This window comes from Helianthus annuus, chromosome 5 (assembly GCF_002127325.2).
Source record: "Helianthus annuus cultivar XRQ/B chromosome 5, HanXRQr2.0-SUNRISE, whole genome shotgun sequence".
Taxonomy (NCBI): domain Eukaryota; kingdom Viridiplantae; phylum Streptophyta; class Magnoliopsida; order Asterales; family Asteraceae; genus Helianthus; species Helianthus annuus.
The window spans coordinates 53737296-53752686 of NC_035437.2; positions in this window are offsets into that span (position 1 = coordinate 53737296).

Sequence of the window (15391 nt, forward strand, 5' to 3'; positions counted from 1 at the left end):
ATTACGTGTCATTGTTTTGATGAACAGAAATGGCACCGAAAGTGAAGAAGGAATGGGCAAGGCCAACTAAGAAGGAAAAATCTGAGGTTGAATCTATGTCCGAACCTAGACATAACATGGCTGCTTATCTACAACCGGAAGGCAAAATTAGTCCGGAATTCAAGGGGATAATGGAGTATCTTAATCGGGCCCGTATCAACTATGCAATCACTACACAGCACACTGCTTATCAGTCCCAGATCAAGGAATTCTGGAATTCTGCTGTGGTTGAAAAAGTGGATAACCAAGAAGTGGTTAGAGGATCAGTTGCTGAGAAACCCGTGGTGATCATAGAGAACACCATCAGAGCGCGTCTGCAATTGGGAGATCAACCAGAAGATTCTACTTCTATTGATTTACAATGTCAGCGTGGGTTATTGATGAGGCTACGTTACAGCGATAATGTTCTTGCTAATCAGATAAACAAAGGGTTCATGCCGCTTCGATACAAGTTCTTATTGCATATCCTTATTCACTGCCTGAGCAACAAACGGTCTGGATATGATCTGTCGCCGATTGAATTTACGGGATTGTTTACGGCTTTAATTCTGAACAAGCCGTTCAACATATCACGTTATATATTCGACAATCTGAAAGAGAATGTTCGCAGGCCACTTCCGTCAGCAACCCAACGGACATCTACCAAGTTTTGGCTATATCCAAGATTCTTGCAGATGATGATTGATGATCAGATTCCTGATCTTCCCAAGGCTGAGGCAGATGTTCTACCTGTCAATCCGATGAACGAGCGGACACTGCTGATCTTCAAGTCGATGTCTAAGTATAAGGAATCGGATCCAATCAGAAAGCTTATTGGTCATCTCGATGTTCCGACCTACGAGGCACCACAGAACAACAAATGGCGTCGAGATGCAAGTGATTCTGATGATGAAGAGCCCAGGTTAATCGCATTAGCTAACACACAACTCGGGGCTAAGCACGGAATTAAAGCATCAAGCAAGAGGTCTGCTGGAAGTTCCAGTGCTGCAACACATGCTGAAATTGATGTGAATGTTGTTGCAGAAGAAGTTCAAGGAGTGTTTGTCGATCCTGATGTTCGTGGTGGTACAGGTGGAGATGGTGGTGCTGCAAGTCGGTCAGGCGATGATACGACCGACAAGGGTAAAGGAAAGGTGGACGAGCCGAGGAAGTTGATAGATGATAGCAGTTCATCTTCTGATGATGAAGGAGGTTCTGGTGATGATGAATCGTCTTCTGAGGATGATAATCCTCCTCCTCCAGGGATGCGAAAGGCTTATGATCAGCGCGGAAATTTTCGTGGTTTTGAAAGTATTGAGAAACCGGTTAGAACCGCAGAGTCTGACAAAGATGAGGATTATATCCCTGCCGCTCCTGGTTTGATTAGAAAGAGGAAAGCAAGAAGACAGGGTGTTCGTGCTTCAAAGAAATCAAAGGAAACTGCTGGTGATGCCCCTATTCCTGTTTCGATCCAGCATTCAACTCCTCCAGAGCAACAACTACCACCTGTCAGTGATCAATTGACTTCATCAGAGATGCTGGAGCTGGTCTCTTCTCCTCAGACGTCTTCTGGGACACGCACGGCGACTGTTGATCAACAGCCGCCTGCAACTCCCGTCTCAGGTACACACGTACGGCCTCCTCTTGTTATTACTGGTCCAACAGGTACTTCCGGTCCAGCTGGTCAGTCTGGTTCCTCAGGACCTGAGCCTTCACGGCCTACTCTAGCAGAAACATTGTCTAGTTTGTCTGAAGCTGAGAAAATTCACTTCCTGATCGAACAAATCAGTGAATTGGGTAGCTTAGTCGTTCGGAATACTAGAAAGATTGAAGAGTATCGTGTACAGCGAACACAGGATGTGGTGGCACACAACAAGCTAGTCTCTATTGTTGATGCTCAGAATCTTAAGATAAAAGAACAAGCTCTAGAGATTGAAAGGCTAAAAGAAGCAAACAGGGCTCGTGATAGGGAAGCTGAGATATTGAAAGGGCGGAGCGATGTGTTAGAGCATGAGGCAAAAGTGTTAAAGCAGAAGCATGAAGAGCTGTCTGAGCGTTATAAAAATCGTGATGATCGATTAATAGAAGGCTTCAAGCCTATTCAAGCAAATTTCATGAAGATGGAACACAAAGTAGTTACGCTTTGGAATGAAAGGTGCAAAGCATTAGACATCGTTCCCTCAAAGCGTGGCGATGACAAAGACGATGATGCAACAAATCCTGATCAACCAGCTGCCTCAGGTTCCGGTGCAACTGCATCCGGTGCTGCAGGTGGGTCTGGTACGTCTCAAGATGCTCCTACTGCTCCTCGAACAGCTACTACTGGTCCTTCTGGGCAGACTGAATCGTTGGAAGCTTCGGCAGGACTTGAACATGTTAGTCTTGAACCGGAAGCATTTGCCGATCTCCCTGAATCCTCAATTGTCCATCAGTATCATCCAGTCACGGGTGAATTATTAGAAGAGGGAGAACACGTTACAGAGATGTCTGATGAACGTGTATTAGCTCTGAAGGAATTGGATGAAGTTGATGTGAATATGATCGATGCTACTCCGTTAGTTCCGGACGAAACCGATTTCTCTACGATTGATGAAATCTTCATCGGTTCGGATCCGGAACGTCCTGTTTATGTTGGTCAAGATAATGCGGAGTTTAATGCTCTTGATGATGAGTTTGTGGCGGCGAAGACAGCAGAATTTGCTAATCTTTCTTCAGATTCTCCTACAGCTCAAGAAAACCGTGAGAAGACCGTGAACGAATGGCGAGCGGATTTCCTAGCTAGGAATCCTCCTCCGCTCCCTCCGTTGGATCAAGTCAACTACATGAATCTGGAAAAGAATTCGGCTCGGGGTCGTATTATTAGCTGGATGTTCATCAAGGAGCTTCACTGCATGGTTGTGAAGCGAGAATGCGGCCTTCAGTACTTCAGGACTCTTCTCAGCATTCTTTCACTTCCTTATTATGATGTTGCTGTTTTGGCTCAGCTGAAGGTTATTAATCGAGTTGAAGAAAAGATGGTGGATCTGTTTGCAAAGAAGATCAGGTTGGAACGAAGAAGGGGTTGGAAGGATCCGTTGTACAAGCCGCAGTTTCCTCGATACGAGCAGATCAGGTTTACGCTTGATCCAGACACAAATACTGCACATTATCGTTTGGTTTATGATCCTCCAAAGTTGATGAAGAAGATACCATTGTTGAAAATGAAGACAGATTTTCTGGGTAACTTTCAATGCTGGGTTTATGTTGCAGATACTGGAGAAGCAGTGATCCTATTCCGAGACAGTCAGGAGAACTTTCGAATAATAGATCCGATGTGGATTACTAACATGTCCAGGTCGGATATTATTGTTCTTAAGGATCACGAGATCAACTACTTGGTTAGGGATCGGGAACAAGCAATGAAGTTTCAGAAGATGGCATTGTATTGCTTCAACCTAGTTGTGAATGCGGGAAGTGCATGGTCAACGCATCACTTGACGGTTGAAAGGACGTCAGAGATGTGAAGACACGAAGATCGAGGCAAAGCTACAGCCAAGGGGGAGTTTGTTGGTGCACTTGTGTCTGTACTTTGTCTGTATTTTGTAATGTTATAAAACGATGTCTTTTGTTAGTCTTGTTTACGTCTTTTGTTGGTTTGTGTATGTGTTTCAATGTAAGTTTGACCAAGTCAACCATCCTCCTGGTTTGACTTGGCCAAACAGTTAACACATGGATTGTAAGTTTGTTGTGTCGAAGGATGTCATCGAAGGATTGTTTATATCCTTCGATGAGCCCGAAAGATAACCTTCGATGGATGCAGATGGACCTCGAAGGATATACCATCCTTCGAGGTATATGTGGATCCTTCGGTAGGTATCTGGTCGATAGATGATCTTTCGGTCAGTCTTTCTGATCCTTCGACCAGACTAACTGTTATGGGTATATATAGTCATGTAATGTGTTTACCTCATTGTGTGAGTGAACTAAGTCTTGTAGAGAGCGTATTTTCAGTTTGGTCAAGGGCTGTAACCGTGTCCACTGAAATACAAGAAAAAACTTTGATATCTTGTGTGTCTACCTTTCTCTTTGTAGCTTGTGTTCTCATATAAACTACCGGTTTGCATTCTAGCTTGGATTCCGCACTTGCTAGTGTGTTAAACATAACAAGGATAAGGTTTAACCTCGACCTACGGGGGACCTACAGCTTACCATGGAAGGTAATCTGTTACCAAGAGCCTGGAATGTTGTCCACTTGAAAAAATATTTCATGTAAGCAGGATCCTTCTGGCATGAGTGATCCTTACATTGGAAATATCCTTCAAGGATCCCTGAAGCATCAATGATCCTTACTCTGGTAATGTCCTAAGCTTGAACTCTTATTTACATATCTTCTTATTTAAGGATAAGGATCATGTATCCTTCATCCTTCTCTCACGAGATTTTGAGTTCTGATAAGTCCAGGTATCGTTAGCATAATGTCAACAAATCTTCAGAAGCAACTCAGATCCTTGGGCTTGTCCCCAGTTATCCTTGGGCTTGTCCCCAGTTTTCGCCTGTAGCGCACGATGATCCTGGTATAGTTCACGTCTTTGGGACCAGTACTCGCTTTAGGGGCTGATAACCTCATCGTACTGGCTATACCTAGGATCCTACGTATAATGGTAGACGTACCATACATCCGTTCCTAAGGTTTCTAACGTTTTCACGTTAGCTAAGGTTTTGGCATTTTCATGTCACTAAGTTTGGATAGTCGCCAGTGAGGGCCATACTCCAGTTTACACACGATCCTTGGGCTTGTCCCCAGTTATCCTTGGGCTTGTCCCCAGTTATCCTTAGGCTTGTCCCCAGTTATCCTTTGGGCTTGTCCCCAGTTACTAACTTATCTATGATATTGGCTTAGTCCCAAGTTATATTCTATTTTTCAGGTTTTCGAAGTTAAACAATTAAGGATCCTTAATCCTTATTATCCATTAAAGTTTTACTTATGGATATCCTGATTAAAGGTTAGGATCCTAACTTGGATCCTCAGGTATGATCCTTAATTATTTTCAATTTCATTCATTATTTATTTGAATAACCCTTAGACTTTGACAACTGAACCTATGGTCCTTAAAATAAACTACTTTGAAAATTTTCGATTATAGGATATTTGATCCAGGATCATATCCTAAATTTCTTAAACATAATTTGTTTAAGTTTTCTTACTCAAACAAACATGTATCAAAACAATTGGAAATTAAAAGGATAACATCACAGGATATGTCAAAAGTTAAAAGTTTTATTAACAAAAGTTTAAACCCTTCAAAGTTGTCAAAATTGCCAACCCACATTTCTACCAGTAAAACGTGGCCCGTCCACATGGGTTGGCAAAGGGTGTCCATTGTTTGTACGGTCATAGCATGCAGGTAATTAAAAGGCGGCAGGATCACTATGGCTTCATCCCCCAAACAGAGGATCCCTCCACCATATGTAATCCTACCTATTGTTCACAGGATCCTAGATCCTCAACCCTAAAACTATTGTTCGAATTACAGACCATAATTGTTTCAAAAAACATCAACAATCACCAAACAAAAAAATTGGGCTCCGACTATGTCTAGAAGTTTCCTTCATCGCCCAATCCTGCAGCTCAATCCTTCGCTGCACCATCACCACCAGCTCCGCTTGCCTCTCCAGCATGATCCTTGCCAGCGCCTCCAGCCTCAAGCATCGGGATCTCTTCAGCTTCTTCATCATCCTCCAACTCTGCCATCCTCGCCTTCCAACCCTCTACATCCCATGTGCTCTTGTCGAAGGCAGGATCCTGAGCCTCCATAGCCATTTGCAGCTGGATCTTATACATGGTTATTGCAGCAGAGACCTTGGCATCCTGGGTGATCTCATGCTTCTCATAGTCAAAGTTGATCAGCATCTTGGCAGCATCATCCTTGGTGGCCCGGAGCTCCTTCTGAAGGTCAGCTATCTTAAGATCCTTCAGCACACCCATTTGTTGAAGGTCAGCAATCTGGCGGTCTTGATCCTCGACATGGCCAACATACGTCTCTATCTCAGCAAATTTCTGCAAGGAAGACAAGGCATAACATCAGAAACAAGTAATCCTCAAACACCAAAGGGTACACAAATAGGGGCATTGATCCTTACCTCGTTGACGTAATCCAGAAACTATTGGCGGAGCAGGGGCAGACCTTGGAGATCCTCGGCTTCAGAGGCCTTCCTCTTCGTTCCTTTACCCCTGATAGGTGCTTTAGGGGCTGAAGCAGTTGGGCTAGCAGCAGGAGTCTTCTTCCTTGAGGATTTGACATTTGTAAGATCATCAATGCCAAACTTTGAAGCAGACTTAGAGGATTTCCCAGCATCTACACAACCAAAATAAGATAAGTATTCTAATTAAACTTGAAAAATCCTACATAGAGTTACTTTTCAAATGAGGATACTTACTTGACATTGTGACAGAGGCGGAGGATACTTCTTGAGAATCCTGGATGGCAACCTGAAAAGTTCTTGTCTCCGAATCAAGCTTCCTAAAGGCCAAGAGTCTCTCTTTTGCAGCAGGAGTCAACCTAAGATGAGCAACAGATATAGCTGCACAATAAACGAGAAAAAGTTAGTGATCCTTATCTTAAGGAACAAGTTCTATGGTGATCCTTCCAGGATCCTCTATCCTACCATGGGTAGCCCACTCCTTGGGCAAATCCTTCCCATTAGGGATGGAATCTCTCCTAACAAAAAAGAATCGTCGCTTCCAGTTCGTGTCATTCTTGGTAACTTTGAAAACAGGATGATCCTCTCGAGTTTTTTGTTTGAACAAATATCGATGGGATCCAAAAGTGGTAAGATCATACATCTCAGCCAACTCCGCCATGCCGAGGTCAATCCCTTCTTGTTCAATGATCCTCTCAAGGGTGTATAACACCCTCCAGATCATCGGCATCGCCTGGATATAGCAGATGCCGGTAAGGGAGAAAAAGGATTGGGTGAACTGAGGAAAAGGATACGAATATCCTATCAAGAAAGGAGTGACCGGGAAAGCTACCCAAGTCTCAGAGATGAAATCACTCAGAGCGGTAGGACTAAAAGACTTGAAAAGGGTTTCCGCCGGGAAACAATGACGGATTTTGTCAATCTGAGAATCAGTAAAACAACACCTATCGGTGGGGGAATCCTTGATGATCCCTTGACCCTTCAAGGGGCTGCTCTTCTTAGGATCCTTACAGGGAGAATTCCGGAGCAACATCTTTCGATGGAAAAGAAAGAAAAACAGAGTAAGCAAGAGAGAAGGAGAAGGGGAATACCTGTTCAATCCTCTGATCGCGGTTATTAAGGGAAGAGTCCTTGAATTTAAATGCAAACGATCCTATCCCTATTTATAATGATGATTTGTGCAGGGCTGTCATCTCCATGACGTCAGATCGCAACGGATAGTTCATTCTTAACGGCTATATATCCGTTGAGTTAGTTATAGATAAGATTCAGCAAAATATAACTCGTTTATATTACATAAATACTCCTTATATTTTGGGGGCAATTGTTAGGGCTGGATTTTTATGACCTATGATCCTTACTTGGTATCCTAACAAGTGATCCTTGTTTCTTTGGCAGATAGTGATCCTCAGAAGAGCTCCAGGATCAGGATCATGGATCATCCTAAGGATCCTCATACTAACGATTGTTCTCTTTGGATTTAATGTTGTTTTGCAGGAATTATGAGTTGGACTTGGTCTTAGCAATGTAAACAAGGAATCTGTAACGCTAACTTTGCACATGCATAATCAAAGATGGACGTTATGGAGAATATGGAAACTCAGCACAATTCAAGGGCAATTAATTAGGCTAAATTTACTTCTATTTCTAAAGGGGTAACGAGCTAGTAGTTAGGTGATTTGCCTAAAATAGAACCACACACACTTGTATAAATGGCACTCTTGAACATTCGGAAGACACAACACATTTCTCACACGCCTTAGCATACGATACTATAGTGATCCTTGTACCTAGCTCGTTACCATCCAAAGTTGTAACCATTATTTGTTATATTGAAGGTTGGTGATCGGTAGTTTCCATCACCCGAGGTTTTTTATGCCGGAGATCATTCATTGATCAAGGGCTTTTTCCTCGTATAAATCCTTGTGTCACTTGTGCATTTTACGTTTGAGTGATCCTTCACTTTGTTCATCATACCAAGCATCATTCCCCGTTTACATAAAGTTTGGTTGCATTATCTTTAAGTGATTTTTGACCAAAACACTAATAATAATAATACTCATGCTACTAACGGTGTTGGATCTTTGCAGGATGCAGGTGTGACATCAACATTATCTAGGGAGCTTTAGAAGCTAAAGGACATGATATCCAGTGTGCCTGGGGTGGTCCAGCCAATTCCAGAAGTGTCCCAGGACAGTCACAGGATATCCCGGTTTGCGCATCCTATTTGTGATGCTGAAATCCCAAAAAGATTTCAGACCCCCAACATGAAGCTCTATGATGGACCCACGGATCCTAAGGAGCATATTGCCCAGTATAGGGAAAGGATGGAAATCAACCCTATTCGTCCGGATCTCAAGGAAGCATGCCTGTGTAAGGGTTTTGGTTCTACCTTAACAGGATCAGTCTTAAAATGGCTCTTAAACATTCCTCCTCACTCAATCACTTCTTTTGCTCATTTGGTTAATTTATTTAATAGTCAATTTTCTTGCAGCCGAAGTTTTGAGAAACTAACTAGTGATCTTTACAGGATAACTCAAGGACCTCAGGAATCCTTAAGGGATTATGTGAACCAATTTAGCTGGGAATCCTTAGATATCCCGCATCTTGACATTGCAACAACTGTGCATGCTTTCAAGATGGGGTTGCAAAAGGATTCTCAATTTTACCAGGTGTTTTGGACAAAAATCACTTAAAGATAATGCAACCAAACTTTATGTAAACGGGGAATGATGCTTGGTATGATGAACAAAGTGAAGGATCACTCAAATGTAAAATGCACAAGTGACACAAGGATTTATACGAGGAAAAAGCCCTTGATCAATGAATGATCTCCGGCATAAAAAACCTCGGGTGATGGAAACTACCGATCACCAAACTTTAATATAACAAATAATGGTTACAACTTCGGATGGTAACGAGCTAGGTACAAGGATCACTATAGTATCGTATGCCAAGGCGTGTGAGAAGTGTGTCGTCTCTTCCGAATGTTCAAGAGTGCCATTTATACAAGTGTGTGTGGTTCTATTTTAGGCAAATCACCTAACTACTAGCTCGTTACCCCTTTAGAAATAGAAGTAAATTTAGCCTAAATAATCGCCCTTGAATTGTGCTGAGTTTCCATATTTGCCATAACGTCCATCTTTGATTATGCATGTGCGAGATTATCGTGACAGATTCCTTGTTTACGTTGCTAAGACCGGATCCAACTCGTAATTCCTGCAAGATAATATTAAGTCCAAAGAGAATAGTCGTTAGTATGAGGATCCTTGGGATGATCCGTGATCCTGATCCTGGAGCTCCTCTGAGGATCACTATCTGCCAAAGAAACAAGGATCACTTGTTAGGATCACATGTTTGGATCATATGTAAGGATCATAGGTCATAAAAATCCAGCCCTAACAATTGCCCCCAAAATATAAGGAGTGTTTATGTAATATAAACGAGTTATATTTTGCTAAATCTTATCTCTAACTAACTCAACGGATATATAGCCGTTAAGGTGGAACTATCCGTTATGGTCTGACGTCATGGAGGTGACAGCCCTGCACAATCATGATTATAAATAGAAATAGGGATAGGATTGAATGCATTTAAATTCAAAGCAACTCCCTTTATAACCGTATTCAGAAGATCAACCAGGTATTCTCCTTTTCATCTTCTTCTCTCTTGCTCTGTTTTTCTTCTTCTTCCTCTATTCTTCTGTAAAAGATGTTGCTCCGGAACTCCCCCTGCAAGGATCCTAAGAAGAATAGCCCCTTAAAGGGTCAAGGGATCATCAAAGATTCCCCCTCCGAGAGGTGTTGCTTCACCGACCCTCAAATTGATAAAATCCGTCGTTGTTTCCTGGCGGAAACCTTTTTCAAGTCTTTTAGTCCTACCACTTTGAGTGATTTCATCTCTGAGACTTGGGTAGCTTTCCCGGTCACCCCTTTCTTGATAGGATATTCGTATCCTTTTCCTCAATTCACCCAATCTTTTTTCTCCCTTACCGGCATCTGCTATATCCAGGCTATGCCGATGATCTGGAGGGTGTTATACACCCTTGAAAGGATCATTGAGCAAGAGGGTATTAACCTCGGTATGGCGGAGTTGGGTGAGATGTATGATCTCACAACTTTTGGATCCCACCGATATTTGTTCAAGCGAAAAGCTGGAGAGGATCACCCTGTTTTCAAAGTGACCAAAAATGACACGAACTGGAAGCGACGATTCTTTTTTGTTAGGAGAGATTCCATCCCTAATGGAAAGGATTTGCCCAAGGAGTGGGCTACCCACGGTAGGATAGAGGATCCTGGAAGGATCATCATAGAACTTGTTCCTTAGGATAAGGATCACTAACATTTTCTTGTTTATTGTGCAGCTATATCCGTTGCTCATCTTAGGTTGACTCCTGCTGCAAAGGAGAGACTCTTGGCCTTTAAGAAGCTTGATCCGGAGACAAGAACTTTCCAGGTTGCCACCCAGGATTCTCAAGAAGTATCCTCTGCCTCTGTCACAATGTCAAGTAAGTATCCTCGTTTAAAAAGTAATTCTGTGTAGGATTTTCAAGTTTAATTAGAATACTTATCTTATTTTGGTTGTGTAGGTGCTGGAAAATCCTCTAAGTCTGCTTCAAAGTTCGGCATCGATGATCTTACTAATGTCAAATCTGCAAGGAAGAAGACTCCTGCTGCTAGCCCAACTGCTTAGCCCCTAAAGCACCTATTAGGGGTAAAGGAAAGAAGAGAAAGGCCTCTGAGGATTTACAAGGTCTGCCCCTGCTCCGCCAACAGTTTCTGGACTACTTCAACGAGGTAAGGATCACTGCCCCTGTTTGTTATCCTGACAGTTTTGAGGATCACTTGTTTCTGACGTTATGCCTTGTTTTCCTTGCAGAAATTTGCTGAGATAGAGACTTATGTTGGCCACGTCGAGGATCAAGACCGCCAAATTGCTGACCTCCAACAGATGGGTGTGCTGAAGGATCTTAAGATAGCTGATCTTGAGAAGGAGCTCCGGGCCACCAAGGATAAAGCTGCCAGGATGCTGATCAATTTTGATTATGAGAAGCATGAGATCACCCAGGATGCCAAGGTCTCTGCTGCAATAACCATGTATAAGATCCAGCTGCAGATGGCTATGGAGGCTCAGGATCCTGCCTTCGACAAAAGCACATGGGATGTAGAGGGTTGGAAGGCGAGGCTAGCAGAGCTTGAGGATGATGAAGAGGCTGAGGAGATCCCGATGCTTGAGGGTGGAGAGGCTGGCATGGATCATGCTGGTGAGGCAAGTGGAGCTGGTGGTGATGGTGCAGCGAAGGATTGAGCTGCAGGATTGGGCGATGAAGGAAACTTCTAGACATAGCCGGAGCCCAATTTTTTTTTTGTTTGGTGGTTGTGATGTTTTAAAACAATTATGGTCTGTATTTGAACAATAGTTTAGGGTTGAGGATCCAGGATCCTGTGAACAATAGGTAGGATTACAAATGGTGGAGGGATCCTCTGTTTGGGGGATGAAGCCATTGTGATCCTGCCGCCTTTTAATTTCCTGCATGCTATGACCGCACAAACAATGGACACCCTTTGCCAACCCATGTGGACGGGCCACGTTTTGCTGTTAGAAACGCGGGTTGGCAATTTTGACAACTTTGAAGGGTTTTAAACCTTTCTTAATAAAATAACTCTAATCTTTTTGGCTTATCTCGTATTGTTATCCTTTTAATTTCCAATTGTTTTGATACATGTTTGTTTGAGTAAGAAAAGTTAAGCAAATTATGTTTAAGAAATTTAGGATATGATCCTGGATCAAATATCCTATAATCGAAAATTTTCAGAGTAGTTTATTTTAAGGACCATAGGTTCAGTTGTCAAAGTCTAAGGGTTATTCAAATAAATAATGAATGAAATTGAAAATAATTAAGGATCATACCTGAGAATCCAAGTTAGGATCCTAACCTTTAATCAGGATAACCACAAATGAAACTTTAATGGATAATAAGGATTAAGGATCCTTAATTGTTTAACTTCGAAAACCTGAAAAATAGAACATAACTTGGGACTAAGCCAATATAAAAGATAAGTTAGTAACTGGGGACATGCCCAAAGGATCACTGGGGACAAGCCCGAAGGATAACTGGGGACAAGCCCGAAGGATAACTGGGGACAAGCCCGAAGGATAACTGGGGACAAGCCCAAGGATCGTATGAAACTGGAGTATGGCCCTCACTGGCGACTATCCAAACTTAGTGGCATGAAAATGCCAAAACCTTAGCTAACGTGAAAACGTTAGAAACCTTAGGAACGGATGTATGGTACGTCTACCATTATACGTAGGATCCTAGGTATAGCCAGTGCGATGAGGTTATCAGCCCCTAAAGCGAGTACTGGTCCCAAAGACGTGAACTATACCAGGATCATCGTGCGCTACAGGCGAAAACTGGGGACAAGCCCAAGGATAACTGGGGACAAGCCCAAGGATCTGAGTTGCTTCTGAAGATTGTCAACATTATGCTAAGGATACCTGAACTTATCAGAACTCAAAATCTCGTGAGAGAAGGATGAAGGATACATGATCCTTATCCTTAAATAAGAAGATATATAAATAAGAGTTCAAGCTTAGGACATTACCATAGTAAGGATCATTGATGCTTCAGGGATCCTTGAAGGATACTTCCAATGTAAGGATCACTCATGCCAGAAGGATCCTGCTTACATGAAATATTTTTTCAAGTGGACAGCATTCCAGGCTCTTGGTAACGGATTACCTTCCATGGTAAGCAATCTATATGCCCCCTTTCCAGCTTCGGCTTCGACCAAATAAGGGCCTTCCCATTTTGGTGCCAATTTCCCATCAGCAGGATTGGTGGTATTTTGGAATGCTTTTCTCAATACCATATCCCCAACTTGGAATTTCCTTATCCTGACATTTTTGTTGTAAGCACCAGCCATTCTTTGTTGGTAGCTAGCCATCCTTATCCTAGCCAGATCCCTGATTTCTTCAATAGTATCCAAGTCTTGAGCCAGGTTTGCATCATTCTCCTCAGGATCACGGGTACTTGTTCTAGCAGTTGGAACCACTATTTCTGTTGGGATCACTGATTCTGCCCCAAATACCAAATGGAAGGGTGTTTGACCAGTAGCATTCTTGGGAGTTGTCCTATCAGCCCAAAGCACATAAGGCAATTCCTCTGCCCATTTCCCCTTCTTGGATCCAAGTTTCTTCTTCAGATTGTTGATGATGATCTTGTTGGATGATTCTGCTTGACCATTAGCTTGTGGGTGGACTGGTGTTGATGTTATCATCTTAATCCCCCAACTGTCACAAAAGTTAGTAGTCCTGCTCCCAATAAATTGGGAACCATTATCACATACAATTTCAGAAGGAATGCCAAATCTAGTTATAATGTTTCTCTTAATAAAGGATATAACTTCCTTTTCTCTGACTTGGGCAAAAGCTTCAGCCTCTATCCACTTGGAGAAGTAGTCAGTCATAGCAAGCATGAATACTTTTCCACCAGGTGCCTTAGGGAGCTTGCCAACTATATCCATCCCCCATCTCATGAATGGCCAAAAGGATGGTATAGGATGTAGAAATTCAGCCGGCTGATGAAGGATATTGCTGTGTCTTTGACAAGGATCACACTTCTTAGCATACTCCACAGCATCCCTTTTCATAGTTGGCCAGTAATATCCTGTCCTTAAGATCCTTGAGAACAATGCCCTGCCCCCAGTGTGGTATCCACAATCTCCTTCATGGAAGTATTTTAACACTTCTTGAACTTCAGGATCCTCGATACATCTTAAATATGGTCCTGCAAGAGATCGCTTATATAGCACATTATTTAAGATTGTGAATTGAGATACCTTAATCCTGAAAGCCCTAGGGTTTTCTCCCATAGGAATTTCCCCGTGTTGTAAGTATCTCATGATTGGTGAGATCCATGATCCTGAATAAGATTGAGTATCCTCACTAGGGATCATTGCAGTATCCTCTTCTATTTCCATGGCCACCTGATTTTCAATAGCAGGAGCCGGGATATGGATGATGGGGATACTTATATCCTCTGGGATCTTCAAAGATGATCCTAGGTTGGCCAATGCATCAGCTTCTGTATTTTCCTCTCTTGGTACCTGTGTTAAACTGAAAGAAACAAAGGAGAGTGCCAATTCTTTGACTATCTCTAAATATTTGGTTAGTTTTTCACCTTTAACAGCATAGGATCCATTAAAGTGATTAGTGATTAACAATGAGTCCATGTATACCTCAAGATACCTGATCCCCATATGTTTAGCAATTTGCGAACCAGCGATTAAGGCTTCATATTCAGCCTCATTATTAGTGGCTTGGAATTCACAAGCTATGGAATGGGGTATTATGTCCCCCTGTGGCGATTTTAGTAGTATACCAAGCCCCGTGCCTTTAACATTTGAGGATCCGTCAGTATGTAGTATCCAAGGATCCTTAGTTTCATCCAGCTGCTGGACTTCCAATTCGGCTTCCTTTTGTAAATCACTACTGAAATCAGCCACAAAGTCTGCTAATGCTTGGGATTTGATGGCTGTCCTGGGCTCATATCTTATATCATGGGCACTAAGCTTTACTGCCCACTTAGCCATTCTTCCGGACATCTCTGGTTTCCTGAGGACATTCTTAATTGGGAAATTAGTTCTAACAACAATAACATGGGTTTCAAAATAATGTCTTTGTTTAGTAGATGCCATAATCAGTGCAAGAATAAGTTTTTCAAGGTGTGAATACCTAGATTCAGCATCAAGTAAACTCTTACTTACATAATAGACAGGATATTGTGTACCTTCATGATCCTTAACAAGGACTGCACTTACTGCTTTTGAGGATACCGCAAGGTATAAGGATAACACGTCTCCTTTTTCTGGTTTCATCAATGCTGGGGCTGAGGACATGTATTCTTTTAGGGCTTGTAAAGCATTCTCATGCTTTTCAGTCCATTCGAATTTCTTGTTCTTTCTTAGGATATCATAGAATTCTTTACACTTTTCTGAGGATTTGGATATGAATCTGTTTAGAGCTGCTATCCTGCCTGTTAGCCTTTGCACATCCTTAGCGTTGGCAGGGGATTTGATATTCACCAATGCTTTGATTTGTTCTGGGCTTGCTTCAATGCCCCTCTGGGTTACCATATATCCTAAGAATTTACCTGCTTTAAAACCAAAGTGACATTTTGAAGGATTAA